At 43.9% G+C, this 21,678-nt stretch overlaps 1 long non-coding RNA gene across 3 annotated transcripts; it reads right to left on the bottom strand.

The window, feature by feature from the left end:
• Positions 1-4,309: 4,309 nt before the first annotated feature.
• On the bottom strand, positions 4,310-19,115 carry LOC146761591 (uncharacterized). Of its 3 annotated transcripts, none has more exons than XR_014944296.1 (3): positions 18,980-19,115; positions 6,696-6,939; positions 4,310-4,560 (listed from the first exon to the last, which is right to left on the bottom strand). It is a non-coding gene; the product is annotated as an uncharacterized LOC146761591 (long non-coding RNA). The 3 variants fall into 3 exon arrangements; XR_014944298.1 differs by lacking the exon at positions 18,980-19,115 and adding an exon at positions 18,734-18,928; XR_014944297.1 differs by lacking the exon at positions 18,980-19,115 and adding an exon at positions 8,741-8,963.
• Between the last annotated feature and the right edge of the window lie 2,563 nt (positions 19,116-21,678).

The raw sequence follows: 21,678 nt of genomic DNA, 5'->3' as shown, positions 1-21,678 counted from the left end.
ATAGCAGACAAAATAATAATAATAATAATAATAATAATAATAATAATAATAATAATAATAATAAATAATAATAATAATAAAATAACAAAATAATAATAATAATTTAATATTATTCCTGGTGAAACTATGCTGAAGGGCAATGCCCAACTGCTGAACTATTGACATCTGTGTGGGCCTCTTATTACTACTGTTTAATACTCTTCTCTTTCATATAACTGACTGAAAACTCCCTAATACAGAATGTACAATTCATCTTCTACCCATTATGTAACAGTTCCATTAGAAAAGATCCTTTCTCATTTGTTGGTGGCTTGGTCCAACAGGCTGCACTCTCATTTGTGTTGAAGTGCTCCACTGGCTGTATGGTGAAAACCTTTTCTCCATGTCAAGGTTGAACATCCCACGTTCTTTCTTCAGTCACTTATTTTTCCTCTTACTGCCATGCATCTCCACAGTGTCTGTCTCCACCTCCTCTGGCAGGCAGCGACAGGCTGCCACACAAAAACATCTCTTGCCAAGCTTAAAAAACAAAAGAGGTTCCTCAGTTTCTCCTCAAAGGGTCAGTGCTGCAAAAGTGCTACTGATGGAGCTGAATATTCCATGGCCAAGTTCTTCAAGGCCTTGTCAGAAAGCCTCAAACACACACTTCTTTCCTGAAAATGAAGATTATTTTCACAGGCAGGATACTAAAATATTCATCTGCTATGGTTAAATCACATATTATTGAGACTATCTGTGGCTTGGGAGCTGTTTCTGTGGGTAGGTGGCAATAACAGTTAGGAAGAGTTGGCGTACCTCACTGTGAAATTTTCCAAGCAGAAGAAAATATGTTTGCAAGGGTTTAAATGTCTTTCTGGGAGAAAAATAAATAAATAAATAGAAAACTGCTTTGCTCGTTCCAAAATTAAAATCTGGAATTGAACGAAAAAAAAATTTCAAACAAACACTGGAAGAAATTTTGCAGCCAAAATAATAATAATAATCAGCTTTCAATTGCCATTAATGTAGGAGCTTTGCGTTCCGTAATGAAAGGCAAATTTTCTTGAGGAAAGAAAAATTCTATTGCACTTCTGTGATCGCTACTCATTAAATAAACTTCTTCTTTTCTTAACCAGCTCTCACAGAAGCCTTGATCACTCCCACTTCATGTCATAAATTTACACAGTGGAGCTCTTCTGACAGGCTTCTGATGGGACCATTTTCTACACTATAATAGGTAGATCTCCTCTGCCTTTCTCCAGTCTTGTCATAAATCTATCACACCAGCCTTTCCACTTCAGCCTACACCCACCTGCTTTATCTCCTTATACTTTCTCTAACATGCTTTGATGGTTCTTAACAGCTTTTCTCCCAAGGATCTCTCTGCTTGGATGCACAGCATCATCTCTGCCCTGTCCACCTCAACTTGGCTTCCCCTGGAACAAGAGGGGTCGTGCTGTCAAAGTTGTGCTGTACTCCATTTGTGCACTGCACCAAAAGCCCTTCTTTGGGTGAAGTCCCCATGGCAGGAAAATTGGCTTGGAAGAAGGAGAAGTTGTCAGAGCACTTGGTGTTTTTAAACAAGAAATGAGAACCAAGATCAGAACTTTGTTCAGATCTGACAAGAATAACAGTAGTTTCTTTCCACCACTGAATTAAATGGCTACATCCCTCTCATTGATACATTTCCTCAAGAGAAAAGCAAAATTGCTCCCCATTTCTTCCTCTATATCCACCTTCCTAACCTTTTACTACCCCTATCTGTTTTTTTGTTTTTTGTTTTTTCTTTTATTTTTTGAGCCTAACCATGTAGTTCTCACTCTAGGAGATCACAGAATCACAGAATCATAGAATGGCTTGGGTTGGAAGGGACCTGCCATGGGCAGGGTTGCTGGCCACTAGATCAAGCACCTCCAGATCAGGCTGCCCACCCAGCCTAGCCTTGAGCACCTCCAGATGTAAGTGTCCAAACTGAGCTGATGACCCTCAGGAAAGAGTCATGATCTTGTACTTATTTTAAACATCATATCTTCTTTGGGACATCATAGCCAAAATTCTTGCCAACAGAATCTATGTTTTGATTTTTCTTATTTTCTGAGAATCTCCCCATTGCGTTCAGCACAGCTGGCATCACAGTCTCATGTAATTCTTGCCTCCCTACTATATCTCTGTCACTTCTCAGCTTTCCTTGCTCCTGCAGCCACAGCCTGCACACTGCATGGAGCTCACACCAGCATCCTTAGCTCTCCCAGAATTTCTCCAGTGGATTCAAAACCCAGACAGCCACAGCATCAACTTCTTCAGCCTCCCATGCCTTAGTCTACCCAGTTCTCTATAATCCTATCTGCTGGTTCCATTAAGCTGAAGCACCATGGGGTCACCAAACCATGTCTCAGGTATGGCCAAACCCCACAGCCACAGCTATAAAGGCACTTATGTGGGCTGGAATCTGCCTGCTGTGACATTCCATGTACCGAGTGTCTTTGGAATGATGCAGCATCCCTGAGCCAGCTGGAAACAAAAGCAGCTTCATAGAAAAAATCCTAGCAGCGCAAATCATAGAGTGAAGGCTTCCCAGCACTTAAGGAGAAGGGCTGAATATGTGCACTGGACGGCTGTCCCTTACTACAGCCTTTGCCCAGCCATCCCTCTGAGCACATCCAAGCCTCTGTATAAGCGACCTCAGAAAAGGTGCCCAAGGTTGTCACGAACCTAGCACGCTGATCCTGTAGAAATTAACGAAAAACCCAAAGACTGCTCAAATTTTATGTTCTCACCGAGTCTCTCAGTGTGGGTGTCACTCCCCTACTCTGCCACAAAAGCAGCTCCTCTGCCCTGAGTCAGCTCCCACTGCACCGCGGGTTGAATCACATCCTTACAGTCTGTTTCTTTCTCTGCTGAATTCATGGCAAGCCCCAGACAGCTGGCTCTGATTCAGGCACAGACCCTACAGATGTACAAGCTCAGACACTTGGAACCCCCGTTCTGGGCCAACTGCTGGTGATAAACAAAGCTCTCTTCCTTCCATCCCTCAGCATGCCTCATGCTAAATGAAGGGAGTTGCTGAAGCTTTTCTCCAGAGATGAGGCATGCTGGATCAGGCTCCAGTTCTTTGCTAAGCCCTCCACAGCCTGTTTTTCTCACCATCTTCTGCTGCCCAGGCAATGGTGGGGCAAAAAACAACAGCTCTCTGGTCCATAGAATCATACAATTATTAAGGTTAGAAAGTCCTCTAAGATGATCAAGTCCAACATCAGCTACCACTATGTCCACTAAAGTACATGACTTTATCAGTGACATATCTATGTTTTTCTTGAGTACCTCCAGGGATGGTAACTCCACCACTTCCCTGGAGGTACCTGTTCCTGGGCAGCTTGACTAGGGGGTACCCTTTAGAGATGGAGTCAGCATAAAGCTTAGAAAAGCCTTTCTAAATTATACCTAAGGCTCAGTAGCCTTAGGATTGAAGGAGAAGGTGAAAAAGAGAGCTTCCAGCCACCCTCCTCACATCTCCCAGGTCCACATGTTCATGAAGACCAGCTGAATGCTAAGACTCAGATTTTCACCCAGGAACATTAACATATTTGTAACAAAACTATTTTTCACATAATTTATTTAATATTCTGATTATAAAGCATCCAGCATAGGTCATCTGTGGCACAGGCATAGCTCAGCATGGCACCATGCTGGCAGCCAGGGGGACAACCTCCCCTAATCCCTTTCCACACCACCCTTTTTGAATCCATCCTCTCTGAGCATGTGTTTCTCATATTGCATTCCCTCTGCCCCTAAACATTCATTGGAACAGACAGCTGCAGCTGGGGAATTTTGTCTGTACAGACCTCCAACAGCTGCTTGCTTTATGTTGGCCTGGCAGGGCTGTAAAATGGCGGCCCTCCACTGGGAGACACCAGCTGATGAGATACGTGGCCTGAATCTGGAGCGCACTGAAGGTTGTTGGTGAAAAACAGAGGCTCTTTATGACAGGAATGGAAGGGGAGCCTGGATGAGGGAAGGTTGACTGTATGGGATGCAGTTCTGCATACTGAGGCCTCCTCTTGTATGAGTACGTCATGCCTATGGCAGCATGGCTGGGAGATGTTTACAGTACTAAGGTGTGTTCATGGCAACTACAATTGTGTGCTGAGCGCAGATGATGCATTGCTAGAAGCAGTTTTTACCTCTTAAAGTGGAAATGTTCCAGGAGACCACCACTTGTGTGGAGCTCCTTCATCCTCCCATCTCACGGCCTCCTCCTCCCTCCTCACCATTTTTACTACAGACCCTGAGCAAAACTGGGAGTTTTGTGAAATTACTTTGATGCTCTGGCTGGAAATTAAGAATTTAGTTTATTTTTTTATTACTTTTCAAGCTGATCTGAGATACCAAGCAAGCACAAAGGGCACTGAGTTGACCCAAGAAAGCAGTCTAAAACACATAGAAAGACAGCAGCTTTGTTTGTGCAAAGAAGACCAAAGAGCCAGTCGCAATATGAACACAACTCTGATACAGCTTTTTTCCACACAGTGTGTCAGTATGGTAAGGATGATGGTAGAAGTTCACTAACAGACGGGAGGAGATCTGAAAGAAAAAAAAGAAGAAGAAAAGAAAGTGATTCCAGACACACCAAGATTTTTTTTTTCTATCCCTTTGGTTTTAAGGAGAGCTGCATCTTAAAAGGTGGATGTTTGGAAAAACTGCTTCTCCAAAAGAGTGATTGACACCTCAGAGGTCTGACCAGGGGCAGACAGTGATTCAATGATACTATGACCCACCCATCAATGGAGTGGGTTGTTGCTCAGATGTTTCCCTTGTTTAGGAAGAAATCAACCAAGATCTTAACTCAAACGTGCCAACAGACCTTCACATAGACATGTACCCAGGATCAAAATCTTATATTTTAAGGGATGTGATTATTTAATATTTATTTTTTCCAAATAGTTACAGATGATTCTCAGATGTGTTTTCACCACATTAGTACTCTCTCAAAACTATTATTTCACCAAGATTTCTATTTTGAATTCTAAGCTGTAAAATAGTACATTTCTGTGGAAAACAAATAAATTAATAAATAAAAACCACTTCAAAACTAAAAGAAAAAGATTTTTTATCCTGCAATTATGCTGAAACTGGGCGCATCAACATCGTGTGAACTGTCTTCTCTTTTGAAGTAAAATTTCAGGCTAAATGAAGGTGGCTTTGCAAAGCATTTTCATTGTGTGGATTACTTTTTTTCTAATGGAAAATAATTTCTCAAGAAGTTACACCCCAAAATGTAGGAAATCCAGACCAGGAGAAAACTGTGTGTGTGTCTGCTCAGGCTCATGGCTAATGGGGATGGATGAGGCCTTTGCCGTGGGCTGGAGATTGCTCAGATGTGGGGAAACGAGGTGCTGTCTCTGGTGAGATTAGGAAATCTCTTTTCTTTCCTGGTATCACAGACAACAGAAATGTGCAGAATGTGATCTTATAAAAGCTTTCAGTCTGAGCTAGAGCTTTGCATTCCAGCTGTCAGGTTTTTGCTTGTTTACCTTGGAGCCTTGCTTCAAGGGATAAGGTAGAAAAGTCAATCGGAGCAGAGTGGTTGCCAGTAAGTGGGAAAAATGCTTCAATGAAAAGCACTTCATTCTGCTAAGGATACTTGCATGAACAAATGGGACCCTTGGGTATGAGGCAGAAATAATCCTGAGCATTCCTCTCCCTTTTTCTCCCCACTTTCCTCCCTGATACAAGTTTTGTGCCACACACAGCTTCGCTGTACACAGATTGCTGTCAGTGTCTCAGTGCCTCCCCACCATGGATGGTGGGAGTTTTAGGGCTGTGCTATGCCAGGATCACAGCAAATAGGCTGAAGTTAACAGCAGGAGCTGGGCAAGGACCTGGCCATCCCCCCTCCTAAACCTGACACCAATCCTGCCAGCATCTCTTGGTTACTTACTGCAGTCATTTGTCCTACATGGAGATAAGAACAAACCCTGAAACTCAAACAGGACCTCACACTTTGAACTCCATTTCCCTCCACTGCAGCCACCCAAATCTGGCTTTTACTAGAGACAAAAAGTCTGCAGGGCTGTCCAGTCCCAACCCTTAAAAACATGCTCATGACCAAGTAACCTCCTTCTGTACTATCAGGACATCTCTAAACAAAGCCTCTTGCAGGAAACGCTGTGTTTATGTACTGAGCCTTTCTGCTCCAACAAGCCAGGAACGCAAAGTCTGACTGCAACAACAACTTTGTCCAAAAAAACAAGTCAAGGCCACAAATGGCTTGTGTTAAACCTGCCATAAGCTGGCTCATTCAGACCCTCTGGCCAGTTTTGTAACGAATTACTTAAGTCACTTCATGCATGAGGATCTCTTGGGTTCACATTTGGGTTGTTGTCACCAAATGGAGCTTGTACATCAGTTAAACCAGCCCATGAGCATCTTGTGTCCCACCACCACGGTGGAAAACATGATGCTCAGAGCTTAGCAAGTGAAGAGAAGCAGATGCACTGCTGGGCTAGGTGGTCTGTCCTCAGTGAGACTGGAGGGAGACAAAACTGCTTCTGCCCTCTTCATCATTTCCATGTGTCTTTGCTTTTTCTCTGAAGCTGTGATAGCTTGCAAAGTTAAACCCTCCAGGTTCTTGTTTGAACATGACTGTCTGAATGTTAGTGTCTTCACTAGTAAATTCGCGTATCGGTTTTTACTTCTTTTATATCAATCCTTCCTACCTTGTCCGAATAGGAAAAGTGATTTATGACCTCAGTGCTATCTGGAGTACTGCATCCAGATGTGGAGTCCTCAGTACAGGAGGGACATGGATCTGTTGGAGTGTATCCAGAGGACGGCTACAAAAATGATCCCAGGGATGGAACACTGCTCCTATGAGGACAGGCTGAGAGCTGGGGCTGTTCAGCATGGAGAAGGGAAGGTTCCAGGGGACCTGAGAGCAGCCTTTCAGCATCAAAATGGGGGCTGTAAAAAGGAAGGGGACAAATTCTTTAGCAGGGTTTGTTGTGATAGGACAAGGGAAAAGCTTTCAAATGCAAAGAGGGGAGATTTAGAGTAGATATAAGGATGAAGTTATTTACAATAATGGTGGTGAAGCACTGGAACAGGTTGTCCAGAGAGCTGGTGGATGCTCCATCCCTGCAGACACTCAAGGTCAGACTGGACGGTGCTCTGAGCACTGATGGAGCTGTTTGTGCCCCTGCTCACTGCAGAGAGTTGGACTAGATGGCCTATAAGGGTCTCTTCCAACTCAGACAATTCTGTGACTCTGTGTCTTCTTCAAGCGATAAATGCCTTTAACAGAGTCTATGCAAAGATCAGGGGAACATGCAGGTCAGTGTGTTTTACTGTGTGCGTGTCACAAAGCATGACAAAACAAACCAGATTATTTTTTTTTTCCACTGAGCAACAACAACAAATTCCTTAATTAGAATCTTTGATTTGTTATTTCTCCCTTGGCAGCAAGAAATAAATAAAAAAACTAATAATAAAAAAAAATGAAGCCACTGAACAGAAATGGTGGCTGTAAATTTGCTTTTGCTTAATGTTACTGTTCTTTTCCAGCCACATATTTAATTGCTGAACACATCCTGCACAGGATTTCCACCAGACCTCATACATGTACTTGCCACGACGTGCAGTTGTTTCAATCCATCACTCAATACAGATGCTCGTACAGAGCTAATCTGATTTTTTAATGCATGTGATGCTGCAGCAAAAGCACATCTGAGTAATCCTGAGACAGCTGTTCAACCAAAGCTTAAATATTTCAGGGAAAAAAAAAGAAACCCTGTAATTCTGTTCTGTTTCAGCTTTTAACATTCAACAGGCAGACTGCTGCTGGTAGCACGTGTGGGAATCCTGATCTGACTTCTCACCATGCAGCTGAGATTTCTCTGGGCAGAGTGGTTGCATCCACAGTGGGAGAGGGAGAAAAAGACCCCCCCAAAAAAGAGCGAAAGCTTGGAAGAATGTAACATTTCTCCACTTAAGCATTCCTTCAAAGTCCAGCTCAGTGTGAGGCATTCACAGAAAGCCTTCCAAACAAGCAGAGAACGAGCAGTTATAGTTAAAATAGCCTCTCTCCAGGTAACCACAATAATAAAACAACTACCAGAACTGGCTCATCTCAAGCAGACCCAGCAGGAAAAGCAAGAAAGCAAAGAGATGAATTTACAGCCCTGTTGACAACCCCCAGCCTGGGGCTGGAGAAGGATGGGAAGGGATGTACCGTGGGGTTAGCAATGGCAAAGTGGTGTGTGAGAAGACCTGTCATCTCACTGCTCTTCCGAAACCCACAAACAGAGCCATGAAACAGAAGAGCAGCAAGGAGGAGAGCTCAGTCCTGCTTTAAGCAGAGGTAATTGTCGGCTGGGCCCAAAGACAAGAGATGTCCCCAGGGTTGAGTCACTTCTCATTAACTGGAATTGTCCTTGTGTAAATCCCACCAAGCAGAGGTCATTCCTGTACGGCATCAGGGGGGTCTGACACAAGGACAACAACAACAAAAGCTAACAGCTTCTAGGGGAGAGAGATGAAACCATAAGTCCAGAAAGACACAAAGGCTTGAACAGGGTGGTTCACTCTTTTAAGTGCTGCATGATCAGATCACAGAGAAGTGGTGCTAATAAATGGTACAGGTGTTAGTAGAGGACAAAGGAAAAGGTCTGCTGGTTTAAACTGGTGAAGGAGGGCAATGGTGGTTTTGAGGAAATACTCCTGGCACTGGACCTTGGATGCTTAAATTGAAGAGAAATAAGCCCACCTGCTGCCTAGGACTGCCATTTTTGCGGTCAGCTGGAGAAGTAGCTACAATATCCAAAGTTCATTCCCTGGAAAGCCATCTAAACTGGGTCAGTAAAGCTGTGTCCCTCTTGCACACAGCTGTGGGTGAAAGCCAACCTTTCCAGAGAGCAGTAATATATATATACACATATTGTTGTATCCCCACCCATGGCAGGTGGGGTTTAGACCTGAAGATCTTTCAGGTCCCTTCCAATCTGGAACATTCTATGACCCTCATTCCACATGTAAGTAAATACATATTTAAGCATATTAACATGCTTTGTCTGGATCTGAGGTCTCATACCAGTCAAATATCTGCCCTAAGGAGTCTTCCACAAAACCAGGAATCCACATGGGTGTAGTTTTCATGACCCTATAAATGATGCTAAGGATTCAGTCTGTGAGAATCCACATGAAGGCAAACGGGGCCAGAGATGCTGATAACAGATATGCTTGCATCAGGATAGGAGACATGCCTGATTTTTGGCCATTGCAGATGATTATTTATAATGCAGAGGCAAATGTTGCCAAAGGGACAATAAGATCATTCACCATTCATCACCAGGTGACACAAGGCTGAAGGAGAGGTGTCTTCCTGGTTGTTTTCCAAACGTCTGAGCTGAAAGCACTCCTGTCTCAGCAGCAGCTTTCTTCCAAAGCCAGCTAGTGCTGTCAGTGTCTTTTGCCAATAGCAGCTATAATTACATTAAATGGTTGATTTGCTGAAGCAGGAGGAGGAGAACAACATGTGCAGAGCAATGTTACACAACATTGCAAAGAGTTTGCATACTTCTGCCACTCCAGTAAGCTTCTTACAATGACAGCCACACTCCTATTTTCTCCCTGTATTTGGGAGGTAGGCCTGTTTTGGATTCTTCTGCAGAATTATCTGATGCATTGTAGCCATTAGAGGGGAGCTGGATGACCCCTGAAACAACTCCCTTCTATGAATAGCCATTGTAAGGAGGCACGAACAATAGCACACGATGTCATGCCTCTTTCCCTGCTCTTCTGAGAAGGACGCTCAGGAACTGGAAAATAAAACAGTTTCATTTCCATGGAATGGAAATGACCCTGAAGTGCACTGCCTTGTCTCTGGGAGCACACTGGTGTGTTTGGGGGTGTGCTTTCGGTTTCCAAGCACTGCTTTCTCTCCTCAACCCTATGCTGTAATTATAATTCTACCCTTAAATCTGAGCGTACTTTGAAGGCTTAGTAAGGCAACCAGCAGCAGTAATGGCAGCAATTACAAATAAGCTTAGTGTTCAGAACGAAAGGAAAAATACACAAAAGATGAAGAATGCCATCGCTCAAGGACTTTTTGGAAACAGGGCAGGCGAAAATGGGCAAGTTTTGCAAAGGTTATAAATATCACAAGCACAGAGCTTATATTATTTAGGGCGCTTGTGAGATGAGCCTCCTTCCAAAAGACTCTGGGCAGTTTTAAATCACGAGAGCTCAAGTGATCTGGGTAACATCAAAATATTACAATCTGCTAAGGAGACACGCAGCTTTTCTTTAGGGCTTGCAAAAATATACTTGAGATTCCAGATGAACTCTACTGCAGGAATGCCTGCTCATTGCAAACAGCGAGTGTGAGGGGAAGTATTGCTAAAGAAGCTGGCGAAGGATCAGCAGAAGCAGCTTGGTAACAAGTTATTTTAATGGCATTGTATATCCTGTCCTGAGTGTCAAGGTGAAAAGCCTTAGGGAACAGTCTGTAACAACCAGCTTACAGTCATCCCAAATGTATCCCCAGAATCCAAAACACATGTGAAGGGGACACGAGACAAATAAGTAGGGATCTTGGTTGTCACAATGATTTCCCCATCTCCTTTGGAGAAATTCTGCCGGAGTTTGGCAATCTCCTGAACACAGAGTGTTCCCGATAAGCCATCAGGAGAGCTGGAGTACTATTTTCCCATCTGCCCTCCAAAGGGCAAAAGGACAAACTGAGTGTATCTAAACAACAAGTCATTGCGTTGCCTTCTTTTTTTTAATACTATTTCTCATTTACCAGTACCCGCAAAGTGCTTTTCCCAGCAGCCCCTCTCAGCCACTAACTGACCCCATAACACAACTGGAAAGTAGAGGCCCCCTCTTATTCCCAGTTCTACTGCCCAGGGAGGTGGTGGAGTCATCAACCCTGGGGGTGTTCAAGGAAAGATTGGATGTTGTGTTGAGGGACATGGTTTAGTGGGAGCTATTGGTAATAGGTGAACGGTTGGACTGGATGATCTTTTGGGTCTTTTCCAACCTTGGTGATTCTATGATTCTATAATTCTAACTTCTCAGAAAGAGTGGTTGGGCACTGTCGCAGGCTGCCCAAGCCACTGTCACTGGAGGTGTTCAAGAAGCCTGTACATGTAGTGCTTAGGAACATGGTTTAGCGGGTAATATTGGTGGTAGGTGGACAGTTGGACTGGATAATCTTAGAGGTCTTTTCCAACCTTAATGATTCTATGACTCTAAGAACATGCTGTGTTTTGGGACCTCTGAAGTTCTTTGGTGTGTGGGCTCCTCGTGGAGCTGCTCACTCATCCATGGTGCTCCAAACTGTTGTGAGGAGGAGGTGACATATTTCTCCTGGTGCTGGCTGCGTTCCCAAGCTCCCACATCTCTGCTGGTTGGGAAAACGAGGTCCTGAGCTGAAAACACAACAAATGGAGCTGGAGGTTGATGCGGTTAGGGCAAAACCTTGCTCTACAAAGCAAGGCAGAAATCTCCATGGAGATCTCCACGTTGGATCCTCCAGAATTAAACATTTTCTGCATCCTGGTGTACTTCTCCACTGCTGTTAGCACCTTGGGTGTTGATGTTAGTGGTAAGAGAAGTAGCTCTCATGGCACACATTTTCATGAAGCTCAGAGTGGGAACACTAAATGCTGGGAACACTAAAAATGTGTCATTTTGTAGTTCTGTTTTGTGCACTGGAAATGCTGTTTTCAAGCTGCAGATCTTAGACTCCAGATCTTGATTGGGCTCTCCTAACCCAAGTAAACACTGTGGGACCTGTATGGCATCTCACGTAGCAGAGGATGCCTGTGCTTCAGCCAGGAAACTGGCCCAACATTGGTCATATCCCTGTTGTTTTGGGGGTTTTCTTTTGTGTTTTTTAAATTATCAGCATCAAAAAAACAAGCCCAGATTATAAAATGTAGTGCCTGTCAGCACGTTAATGTATGCAAGACCCAATGCATGTGGACTGGGATATAAATACACACTGAAGCTTGTGCAAACTCTCTACCCCGAGAGCAACAGCTCAGATGTGCTTGCCTACTCGCTGGTAGCTGCTGAATCTCAATGTCTAAATATACTTGTCTTGATTCTCAGGGGAGCACAGTGCTTGGCACCCCACAAGAGGAAGCACAGATGTTTGGCTGCTGTCCACGGGAATTTCTTGAACTTCTCTGGACAAAAGGGGAAAGGCCAGAGGTCCAGCAGTGCAGTTGGTTCCACCCAGTTTCACAGTTATTGTTCAAAATCACAAAGCAGACAAAGCATGAGCACGTGCCAGCAGTGGTTCCCTGCAATGGTTTCCTGAATAGCAGCTTGGGTGATATAAGTCTCCTTGATTGGTGTCCCTGGCACTGTTGCTGTTCTAGTAATGGGGAGATACACTGCAAGTGATGGTTCATCTCTCCAATATAGCCATGAAGCTCCATAAACTAGTACCAATCACATGGAAATATCTCTGTTTCATTCACTTACATGTTCTCTGCTGATTTAAAGTGGTGACTTTCCACACTGCTCCCCTCCTCTCCCTTGCTGCTCCCCTTCTCCTAGGAGAATGAACAAGCCCAACTCCCTTGACTTTTCTACATAGGAGAGATGCTCCAGCCCTTTGATCATCTTCATGGCTCTCTTCTGGACTGCTCAAACAGCTCAGCATCCTTCCTATGCTGAGGGCCACACGCTTGGTCATAGTAAATATATGGTGATTAGGTATTCACTTGCCTCATCTTTACAGGACTCAAACTTGACCCACATCCAGCAGCTTGCTCTTGTCAGACCAGACTTGGTGTCACTGCAGAGGCAGATAAAAATATCCATGCCCTGCATGACCCTAAAGAAGTCTAAAAATCTGTAGCAGCACTGGTGTCCTATTGCACCTGTGTATGGGATTGCAAGGTCACCTTCATGTGATGCGCTACAGGTTAAAAGAGTAATACAAACTCCTTGTTCCATGTGCTGAGGAATTCAGTCCAGACAGGATGTAGTGACCACATTCTAGACAGAGCTGCATGCAGTCACTGATGGGGCAGTGATAGAAGGAGCCAAGCATGCATCCCTGAGGCAGAATTGTGAGTGTGGCTGAGTTGGTTTTTGGTTTTATTTTTTTCTGCAGTAATATCATTTTAAACCCAGATAAGGATGTGTAGATGTACATGGATCACATGAAAATTATGAGTCTTGAGGAGTCAGGAAGAGCAGCCAATTCTTAGATAATCCCAACTGCTGTGAATACAGCAGGAAAATGAGAGTGAGGGGCAGGCTGTACCGGTGGGAGAGGGGAAGAGCTGAAAATACTCTCAGGGCCTATGGCTTGACCCTTCAGTGAGTCAAATCTTTGATCTCAAAGGAGAATTCTCACAAGCTTTGCAAGCACAGCTAAGAGCTGCCTCCTCCACTTTCCCACGGGGGAATAGCCCTGTGAGGCACATCTTCACAGCTCCTTCCTTCATGGTCAGTTCTTACTATTTGTTTGTTGAACAGACTGCTTTCTAATATAGAATCATAGAATCACCGAGGTCAGAAAAGATTCCTAAGATCACCAAGTCCAACCATCCATCCATCCCCATGCCCCTAAACCATGCCACTGGGTGTCACATCGCCATGCTTCTTGAACACCTCCAGGGACAGTGACTCCACCACCTCCCTGGGCAGCTGTGCCAGTGCATCATCACTCTTTGAAGAAAGAATTTTCCCTAATATCCAACCTGAACCTCCCCTAGTGCAACTTTAGACCGTCACCTCTCATACTATTGCTGTCACCTGTTCTGACAGGTGACCAGAGGCCAACCTCGCCACAACCTCCTTTCATGGCCCATACAAAAGATTTATTAATGCTCATTATTTCTATTAATGACACAGTAAATGGTCATATGTTCATATCTGGAGTCCAGACATGTGGGTTCTACTAGATACAAAGGGCTGAAGGTGACTCCATCCTCCCAGCAGCCAGGCAGGGATGCTGGGCTCCCTGCACCAGGGTGGTATCAGTCTGCTGAATCTAAGCACTTCATCATCCTCTCTTGTCAAGCCTTTGTCTCCTGGCTTCTTTATTTTTAAGAATTTGTTTCACCAACAATTGCACTTGGCTTGGAATCGATTGGTTCTGTCATTGCACTTATGCCATCCGTGCCTAACCTGCAGTCAGACTCTCGCAACATCTTTAGCAGTAATCCATCTGCCTTCCCTCCTGTCTGTCCTACCAACACTGCTGTACGAAAAGAAATCACTGCAGTGTCTTGACTGTGTTCCAGGGAAGGGCCAGACAGTGCACTGGGGAAAAAAAAATGTCACAGGCTGCACAGGGAAAAAAGACAAGCTTTGTTTAATCTTTGCCTCACTCTGAGCACTGTGTGCTGGCTCTGAGAAACATGAGCTCAAGCTGAGTCCATTTCCTTGCTAGCTGAGTAATGGGTAGCCTGTCCGGCTTGCCAGGAAGCACAGCCCAGGGCTGTGCAATGCATGGCTTCCAAGAAGAGAAGGACTTATTTGTAAACAGAAAGCAACAGCACATGTGTTTACGTGAAGTTTCCCATTGACAGGTGCCGAAACAAAGCCACCAGTCTTCCATTACAGGGAATGAGGCTGCCGAACAGGACAGCCTGTATAGAAGAATTGAAAGGGCACATATGTGCTCCTGCCATTATGCTGGATACAGGGCTGGTGAATATTTAATGACTGAGGAAACTGGTTTGCAGGTATCCTGATAATAGGATTTCCAGGAGAAGAGAACACATCTACAAATTCAAATTCAAGTCTCACTCTGCAGTAAAACACGTCACTGTATTTACATTCCAATAATCATCAGACAAACAGTTATCTTTCTTTTCCCAGAAAGATGTATCCTGAATTTGTTCTTGGAGAGGAAGTGGCTCATGGCCTCTCACACTCCCCTCTTTAATGCCTGCTATTTTAGGATCATTCTTCTCCTTCCTTGCCCCTCTCCCTGTAAATCTGGAATCACTGTAGTGCATGAGGTTATTCCATAAAGCCACCTTCCCAGCATTTTAATCCAATTTTAGATTTTGAACTTAAAAATAAACATCCGACAAAAACGAAAAATAAATTAAAATAATAATAATAAAATTAGAAACCAAAAATGGTGATTTACAGATAGAGGGAAGAGGAAAAAAGAAAACTCTGGCATTCACCATTTCAGCCTTTGCAATCTCAACCATATTCAGTGGAGTCCCATTCATTTTACTGTGTGGGACGCGTAATCTCTGGATGGATCTGCTTAGTGAAGATTTAATGCTGAATGGGTGATGCTGAAAGAAAAGGAGAGCGGTTGTGGTGTGTTGCTCAGGGATGGCTGCTCAGTATGCTGCCCAGGGTAAGCACTGTATGCATGCAAATGAAAAAGCTCTTAAAATTCCACCACTTACATAGTAATGGGCCAGCTCTCAGAGAAACTGTTCTGTAGCATAAGTTATTGGCGGAAGATAGCACTTTAGTTCTACACTTTCTCTTAAGCACACAGAAATGTATTATTGGCCATTTGTAAATCAGGGCTGGGCCATGTCTGCAGTAGATGTGTCAGTTGTCTGTATTCAGTCATGTGTCAGCAGCTGTATTCAGATGTATGGACATCAATCATTCTAACACAGGCTGAGACTGCAGGCTATTAGCAGGAACTGGAGAACAAAATGAGTAACCTAACATACACTGAAGCTGTTCTCTATATGGGAAATTATTTTATCCATCCTAATAGGTTGATGATTGACGATTTCAAAGACCTTTTCCAACCTAAAAGATTATGTGATTTTTTGATTCTATAATAGTCATCTTCTCTCCTCAAATCAAGACTCTTCCAAGAGAAAAGGGTTTGCATTCAAGGCAAGTGTCCAAGATTCATACAGCAGGGATGATATGTCTCAAAGACAGGGAAAATGTCCAGTCCAAAGCATTGTTCCCCATGTATTATCCCTGTGGCACCATATGGGAGAAGGGGGTTTCATTTCTTCCCTTCATGCTGCAGGGCTGCAAAGCCAGCCTTTCCCATCCCAGCCACCCACCTTCTTCTGAGACCCTCCAATCCCCATCTGGGCAATTGCATTTTGTCAAGTTATTACCGGAGACGTGCCTAAAGACTATTATCAATGCTCAGACACGAGTGACATTGTGATTGGGTTTAAATAAAAGAATATCCATGTTAATTATCACAAAATGAAAACTTCTCAAGGCTTAATGCTCACAGAAATAAGTTTTTACTTCTTTAATCCTCCCTAATTGCTGTAAACTTGACCACTCCTACTCAAATTATACATAATTGGGCTGTTCTCACAGCACCCAACAGAGAGCAGCAATACACAAACACTAACAAGAGTTAAGTCCTTGCTAGACTTGATTCCTTTTTCTTGAAGAAGTTAAAGATTGGGCTGAGGGTACACAGTGGTCTCATGACAGAATGCAGGTGGATTTGCAGAGGATGGGACTGGTCAGGTCCTGGGTCCATTCTCATGATGGGAGTGTTGGCTGTTGGGAAGAGATGCCAGCTCACATCTCCCTGTGTTACAGCTTTTTCCTCAACACAGAATCACATCCTACCAAGGAGGAGAAACGGTTTTTCTGGTTGAATCTCCCCTACATCAGGAGAGCTTTGGAGAAAATGAACTACTGTAAAGAGGGACAAATACAGCCTCACTTCTTACGCTCACACCCCTGTCCACAGGTGCCAAAATTAAGACATTTCATTGCAAGCTTAAGTTGGTTGGTTTGGCTGAAATTGATCATTATTTCTCAAACTGACTTTTGATCCAGAGAGAAATGCCTGCGAAGCTGCAGAACACATTTACTTTGACTGACAGCTCATTTTTTTCCCTATTTTTTTTCCTCTCTGGTTGTGCAATCAAGAACAAAACAGCTATTCAAAACAAACTGTGAGTACAGAACCTCCTTACCTTCCTTTTGGATGTGGTGTTACCAGCATACATCCTTTGGCCTTCCAAAATACCTTTGATTTGTGCCTGGTGGAATATTACCAGCGGTGGAACATTTAAGACTCACAATAAACACTGGGAGACCAGGGACAAATTTACTACAATTGGCAGTGAATTCAGAAATCACATCCCTTGTGGTTGACATCTACCATGTGATGATGCTTTGTGCTCTTGGCAAATTGCTTATGGCAAAGATTTTAAAGCCCAGCTTTAGTCCCCAAGTCAGTCTGTAAGGACAACAATAAATGAGTTGGTCTTCAAGTGAACTCAACAACCTCTCTTTCAGAGGGTGCTATTGAGTGCTCAGTGCTTTAAAAATGTCTGGATTACTCCTGTGCCAAACTTTGGATAAAAATACTCATTCTGATGTTCAGATATGAGGCATTTGCTGTAATCTTAAGGGCTTCTCAATGCAAAGTGCTGTTTCTTCATTTGTTTTGAGATGGTTTTAGAGGTGGTCAAGGAATCAAATGGAAATGCTAATTGGGATATTTTTCAAATTCTGGAATAAATAAGATTCATATGACAGTTGAAAAGTGGTACTTATCACCTTCATCAACAGCTTATCAATGAGAGATATACCATGATATCACTTCTCCCTATGCCCAGAGCCTTCTACTTTATTTGCAGTAGAACAAAAAGCTCTTTGCAGCCACACGTTTGTTTTGTCTTGCTTTGTGTCCTTTGTATTACTCCCACACATTGGACTTTAAAGCTTTCTTTTACAGTTTTAAGTTCTTTCATTTCTGCTGCCCTAAAGGGCCTTGATGTTGCAGCCTGTCCCACAGAGCTGGTGGCAAAGCTCTCTTTGTTTCCTCAGAGGGAAGACCTTGAAGGCCCCTAAAGTTGCTCAGCAATGTTTCTCTTCCTTTTAAGGGTGAACTGAGGGAGACAGCCTGCCTTCATCTTTCTATCTTACCACGGAGAGGGAAGCAAGCACTGAGAACAGGAAATGATGACTTTCTGCAGCCAGAGAATCACAGAATCAAAGAATCATTAAGGTTGGAAAGACCAGTAAGATCATCAGCCATCAACCCATGCCTGTGACTGCTCCAGACCATGTCCCTCAGTGCCACATCCACCTTCTTATCAAACACCGCCAGGGACGGTAACTCGAACACTTCCCTGAGCACCCAGCCAACAGCCGGGTCTTCTGTCTCAGCCTCTCCATCTTCTGGTGGGCTGATCTGCAAGGCTGAGCATCACTGAACACAGAGCTCACTAACAGATCCACATGCATGGAAAAGCAAAAGCTTTTCCCAGCAACATTTGCCATAGCCCTTTCCCTAGTGGGATCACTGCCATGCCTTCTTTATTTACAAAGATCCCTTCTTTACAAGCAGGGAAGATTTAAAACTGTACTTGAAAGAGGGTGTATTCAGATGCTTATCTTGCTCAAAAAAAACTTATTGCATTTTCATTGTACAAAATCTTCTTTTTGCAGGCATAAATGCTGAGCATGGAAATTACAGCTAGTACTAAAAGATGGACAAACGATCTCAAAAATATCAGCATCTGCCTCGAGTGCGAGCCTGTTTAATGCTGAGAATTAATCATAGCACCATTAGACTCCACTGTAACAGCAAACTGTGTCAAGTTATCTCTTTCAGCCGAAGAAGTGAATGCGTGTACTGCAACACTAAAAATAAATCAGTGTCTAGCAACAAACAGCCATCACGTTTCCCACTGGAGGCAAAGAGCAAAAGGAAAAAGCAAGAAATAGTGTGTGAGAGGGAAGGGATAGGGAGACTGTTCTGGAGCAGCTGCCTATGCAAAATCATGTTCCTGGGCACATCACCTACCTGCCCATGCAGACCTGTGCTCCTCAGGGTCTCCTTCTACAGTGTGCCATGTCTGTATGACTGGAAGGACACTGCAGCATAACATTGAAAGGCATCAGCTGCATGGTACCTCCTCAAAGCTCTGCCTGAACTCCAGGACCTCCTTCAGCTTTGTCTCCCAGCTGTGCCTTGTTTCCCACAGGTTCTCGCACATACTATTTCCCACCTCTGGATTTTCCATTAAAAACATGAGCCAGGATTACCCACCTCCTGCAGCCAAGTCATCTTTGCTCTCTCTGCCTTTAAATGACATTCGCTGCTGTCAAAATTGCCTCCATCTCCCTCCTCAGCTCTGCAAAAACACCATATCAAGCTGTTCCTACAAACCGCAGGCAAAACCTCAACCCACCTCCCCAGTCAGGGCCTCCAGCAATCATCAGCACTGGATTTTAAAGCTTTTTGCTCAAATCAATCTTGTTTTGAAATGGCAAAGATAACAGCTTGCAAAGTACATACATTTACATACCTCACTTCATTCAAATTAACTGGGAAAGATAAGAATCTCCAGCAAATTAATTCTGCTAATGTTCTAAACTGTGAATTTCAATCAAAGCTGAAAACCGAACCAATTCAGCTAAATTGCTGACTCTTGTTACACTTTAAGTGATCTAAAAGCATGCATCAATAAGCAAAGCCAGTTTGCTTTGTGCAGCTGAGCTCCAGACTGATTTGCTGCTTTCCAGGTTTGTCTGATAAAAAAAGCCACAGTCAGCTCATAAGAAAAAATCAATCCGGAGCCAAAGAGCAATAAAAATGTGGTAGTGAGTTCAGAACATTTTGTCACAGCTAAAATTGGTTTCCTATGAACCATCTGAAATAATACGCGCTGCAAAGCTTTGCAGCTCACAGCCATTGAGATAGCAAATGCCTGGTTGGATAACTGTTCCAGAAACCAGGGAGAAAATCTCCTTTTTGTCCCAGGGCAAGGGACAGGGCTGAGGTGAGGAGTTGAAGCATTATGCAAGGAGTCTGGAAGAGAATTAAGCATGCAGTGCCCCCAAGGTACTTGAAACCACATCTGCTCTGGCTGAGCTGGAGGAGCCTGGTTGGGCACACTCAGCACATCTGTGCATCTTCCTGCTGAACTCCAACCTGCAGAAATGACTTCCCAGTGCTGCCAGGCCTGTCTCACTTGCTGTCTCTGCAAGACATTTCTTCTATCTGCAGAGCAATCACACCTCTGTTCCCCCCAGTGTTCAATCAGACTGATAACACCAGGCACAAGGCTTTGCGTTTTGCAGTGGGTTAACAGAATGGTTGTGTTGTTCTGCTTTTGCTTGAAGGTCCTCTGTGCTGCTGAGATATACTTGTAAAAGATAAGCCACAGGCATCAGTCTGATGAACTTTGCACAAACTATCACCACTTATGCATGAATTACAATGCAATTAGCAGCAGCAAGATCACAGAGAAAGCTTAATCTCTGTGGGTGAAGCAATTACTTCACACCAAGGCATAGGCAAGAAAAGCAGCAACAGGTAAAGCTGACAAAAGGTCATATAGCAAGAGAAGGCACCTGTGCCTCTACTGTTGAACATCCACTCAGCTCTGTATCATAGAAGATGTAGATAAGGAAGAAGTTGTTTTGTTTTTCTATCACAGAACACGTACTTGGGCCTCAATATCTTTCTTGTAGTGAGGGGCTCAAAGCACAGTGCTCTCTAATCAAGCAACTCGGGCAGACAAAATTCTAACTTTGTAAAAAGTTTCTGACCAAAGGTTTGGGAAAATAATAATCACAGAGTTATAGAATGGATAAAGTTGTCATTGACTTCTGGAGGTCACTTGGTTCAAGCCCTGCTCCAGCAGGGACACACAGAGCAGAGTGCCCAGCACTATATCTAGTTGTTCTTGAAGATCTCCAAGACCACACAACCTCTGGGCAACCAGCACAGCACAGAAACGCTCCTGCTCATCAGAGGGAACCTCTCGTGCTCCAGTTTGCACTTATTGCCTCTTGTCCTGGCACCACTGGTCAGATCCTGGCTCCAGGGAGCCGCATTCAGCCAGCACTCACAGCCTCATGCTGGATTGAGGAGAGACGTTTCCATGTTCTGGCTTGCGTTGGAATGTTTGTCTGCTTCATGCACAGCTGATACTGTTTTGTAACACATAAACACACTGCTGCTAAAACCTAAGTGGTGTAATTGCCGGTCTTTGAAAATTCTAATTATATGGAGTATTAGGAAATAACTCAAGAACTTGGATGAGATCAGGGGATTTGGATGAGCTGTCAGTGACACAACCTCTGTGCCTCCAACTCCCTGCAAATTAATCATTTTCCACACTTAACGTGTACATTCCCCTTCTCCTCGTAACACAGCGCTGTGGGCAATGTGCTTCACAGGGTGCCCTGCATCCCTCCTTGCTGCACCACGGCAGCCTTGGTCTTGCTCAGCCCCACTATCCAGGCTGCCCTCCCGCTCTCACATCCTCCTGCATCCCATTATTTTCAAGTTTTTCTGCTTATTTCTGCCTTCCGGAAGGTGAAATATCACCTTTGTAATGTCAGTCTTGTTATGGTTTCATATTTTTAAGGTTTCAGGTGCTTCATAATCCGCTCTGCATGGTAACAAGATAGAGAGATGCAGAGAACCAGAGCTGCAAATCCAACTGACAGTGAAAGGTTTGTTTGCTCACATTTGCCTTAGATGGGTTCTTGCTGTTCCTGTTGAGCATTAGAGGATGAAACAGAAATAAATTAATGAGTACTGTGAGAAACCTGCTTGTCACTTTGTAATAACAGTTGGTCTAAAATGTTACTCTGCTCCTTATCAAACCATTGACTCTGTACTAGAACATATGAAGATGCTGTTCTCAGTCTGGGGCAGTACATCCTGAATTCTACCTGTTCTGCACCCTTTGAACACCATGAACACGTCCTGTGAATAAACCCAAATGTATAACG

This window comes from Coturnix japonica, chromosome 3 (genome assembly GCF_054131305.1).
Source record: "Coturnix japonica strain WE chromosome 3, WE-NBRP24, whole genome shotgun sequence".
Classification (NCBI taxonomy): Eukaryota; Metazoa; Chordata; class Aves; order Galliformes; family Phasianidae; genus Coturnix; species Coturnix japonica.
Note: the sequence above shows the minus strand (reverse complement) of the source record. Positions and strands in the feature narration are given on the sequence as shown.